The sequence below is a fragment of the Schistocerca piceifrons genome, chromosome X, assembly GCF_021461385.2.
Source record: "Schistocerca piceifrons isolate TAMUIC-IGC-003096 chromosome X, iqSchPice1.1, whole genome shotgun sequence".
Classification (NCBI taxonomy): domain Eukaryota; kingdom Metazoa; phylum Arthropoda; class Insecta; order Orthoptera; family Acrididae; genus Schistocerca; species Schistocerca piceifrons.
In genome coordinates this window covers 711,998,580-712,001,849 of record NC_060149.1, presented here as the reverse complement: position 1 = coordinate 712,001,849, position 3,270 = coordinate 711,998,580, and the positions used below count along the sequence as shown (strand labels likewise).

General features: G+C 44.6%; 1 pseudogene; it reads left to right on the top strand.

Annotated features, from left to right (window-relative positions):
- The first annotated feature begins 248 nt into the window (after positions 1-248).
- Positions 249-366, top strand: LOC124723832 (annotated as a pseudogene).
- Positions 367-3,270: the final 2,904 nt, after the last annotated feature.

The window sequence follows — 3,270 nt, the reverse complement described above, 5'->3', positions numbered from 1 at the left end:
AGTTGTACGGTGGTTAGGTTATCTCTGGTGATTGCTTCTGCCGTAAGATCTGAAAAGAAAGTGTTGTTTGTACCCGGGCTCCAATGGAGTTCGAGTCACACATCATGCCGAGCCACGGAGTGCTATGGAGACGAAAGTACCATTCATTGTTCATCTTGTTGTTTCGAACCACTTGTATGGCCACCTAGCATATATTCAGTTGCATTTTCGAAAAATTTATGAAACCGGATAGTGAGGAGTTACACATAGGCAACGGCCTTGCCGCAGTGGATACACCGGTTCCCGCGAGATCACCGGAGTTAAGCGCTGTTGGGCGTGGCAGGCACTTGGATGGGTGACCATCCAGGCTGCCATGCGCTGTTGCCATTTTTCGGGGTGCACTCAGCCTCGCGTTGCCAGTCGAGGAGCTACTCGACCGAATAGTAGCGGCTTCCGTCAAGAATACCATCATTACGACCAGGAGAGCGATGTGCAGACCCCACGCCCCTCCTATCCGCATCCTCCTCTGGGGATGACACAGCGGTCTCATGGTCCCGATGGCTGTAGATGGAGTGGAGGAGTTACACATATGTTAACTCGTATAAAAGAGGGAAAAATCCATACACAACTGCCAAGCTTGAAAGATTTTTTAAATTTAATTTGCAATATTCGTTTCGAAGCAACATAGGCACATCACGCAGTTTCTATAATGTTTGTTTATTTTTAATCTGCACTTTATTTCTTATGAATGACACAGTATGAGGTTTTGGCGCCAAGTTTCTGGGCTAAGTTTGCCTTGGTCCATAGTTTTCTTTGAAAATTACTGCGTCAGACCAAGCTAAGGTCTTTTAATGCTGTTCCAAGGATAACTTCACTTTTGTCTATTTCCTCGATTATGTTGAATCCACATGGATTTCACGTTGACTGGGAATAGCAAAAAAAATAAATCTGTACGTTGAGTATTGGCTAGTATGCTCTGCTATTATTTGCTATGCCTCTAAGCATCGCCCACCTATTCACAACATATTGTCTCCTACCTATTAACAATATGTCGTGGTGATAAATTATTGTTAAGAAAAATTTTTAAAAATTGCGCTGTTTAATATTTAATTCGCATTGATATTAGCCAATTAGGTCGCTGAGCACGAAAATTCAAGCACTTGCACGCACTAAAATGTGGTAATGCACAGGCAACTGTGGGTCCATAAATTACCCTACGTTCAAATGCTCATTAACAGTTAAAATTTCCACGTTTAGAAAGTGATAAATTTCAGCCAGGTGAGCAAATGTTACGTTTGTTGTTTGAGGAAACCAAACGAAGAACACATTTGGCGACACTGTCTCTAGCAGACCGTGCAACGGCTTCACCGGCTAATTTCAATGGTAATTAAATCGGTAATCACGCAGCCTATCGAATTTATTTCTTAATAATAATTTCTCATCACAACCTACCCCGACACACACTTACAAGCTTTTCACACTGTTTCTGACCACCTTGTGTATTAAGGCAAAACATTACGACCACTGTCCATTACGAGACTGAATGTCACCTGGTGGCACTGCGGACACATGACGCTGTAAGGGAGTATCTAAGAGCAGCGGGGACAAATGTGGTATCATTTTAGCAACAGTACGGACAGAAAAAGGTGAAATCCACTGCCATAGGCGGCTTCGACAAAGGGCAAGTTTTTGTAGCCTGGGGCCTGGAAAATGACATCTTGAAAACGGTGGAGCTAACCAGGTATTTGCGTGGTGAAGTCACCAGAACCTAAGGAAGGTGGCTGAAGGACGGTGAAACCCTGAGCAGGCGAGAGGATGTTGAATGTCCATGGCTCATCACAGAGTGTGGAGCTCGCAGGACGGCTGTTCTGTACTGCAGGACAGCAGTGATCTGTGGCAGATCTGACTACAGAGTACAATGCTGGAGCAGGCACCAGTGTTTCGGAGCCCATCATTCAGCGCACAATGATGACCGTGGGCATCGCGGCAGACGACCACTACGTGTTCCCACGTAGACAAAAACGACATCGTCAATTATGATTGCAGTGAGCACAGGATCATCGAGATTGAACCGTGGCTCAATGGAAACGTGTCACCTGATAGGATGAATCAAGTTTCTTTTTACAATAGGTTTATGCCCGTGTCTGGATGCGCCGTTATCGAGGCGAATTGCTGCTCTAAACTTGCATTCTTTTTGCACTAGGTTGATGGCCGTGTGTGGGTACGCCATCACCCAGGCGACCTGCAGCTCGAAACTTGCACCGTGCCACGGACGTAGGCCGGTGGGGCAATATTATGCTGTGGGTGACATTCACTTAGGCTTCCATGGGATCTGCGTTAGTAATCGAAGGCACGACGACAGCTGTGAACTAGGTGAACATTACTGCGGACCACTGCATCCCTCCATCTTGATGTCTTTCCTTACACCGATGGCAGCTGCCAGCAGGACCATTGTCTGTGTCGCAAGCCCATAATCGTGCTACAAAGGTTTGCGGAGCATAATGGTGGAATCAAGATGCCTTGGCCACCAAATTAGACTGCGTGTGTATTGTATTATTAAACTGGTGACCTAGAAACGACGGAGAGACTTCGTCCCGCCGTAGCCCTCAGTGGTTCACAGCCTCACAACAGGCCACAGCAGTCCACCCACCCCACCTCCGCCCACAACGAACCAGGGTTATTGTGCGGTTCAGCCCCCAGAGGATTTATATGCCAAGATAAAGAAAGAAATATTGTCACAAACGTACTACTAAACGAAATAAAGTGCTGGGCAGTAGTAGCACTGAACCCATTGCACTGATCTCAGTAGCAAGAGGATGACTTTCGTTCATAAGCAGTGTGCTAAATAAAATTGATGGCCAGACCTTTAGAACTCTCTCCACCGTGTGGAAGACAAAAACATCTTCCATGGGCATCAGTCCAGAAATGTTTTATTTTCATTTGAGAACTCATTTCCTACAACTCTTCATTGTACTTTAATGAAGTGAAACATACTGGAACAGAACATACATGCAAAATGCCCTCTTATTTAAGTATTATTAATTTGTAGTTTTTTGTTAACTCCATTTCACAGAAGGTAAAAGTGACCTATGACCCATGTCGTTGATTTTCTTGATATGACGCTCACTTCATTGCCTTACTTGCACGTAGCATCAAATGCTTAACTGATCATTTCGGATTCGATGAGCTCATAACTAGTGACTAGCGTTTACAAGGGACGAGGTTCCTGATAAACGGCAATGGAGAAGTAAATAATAATAATAATAATAATAATAAATAATAATAAAAAAG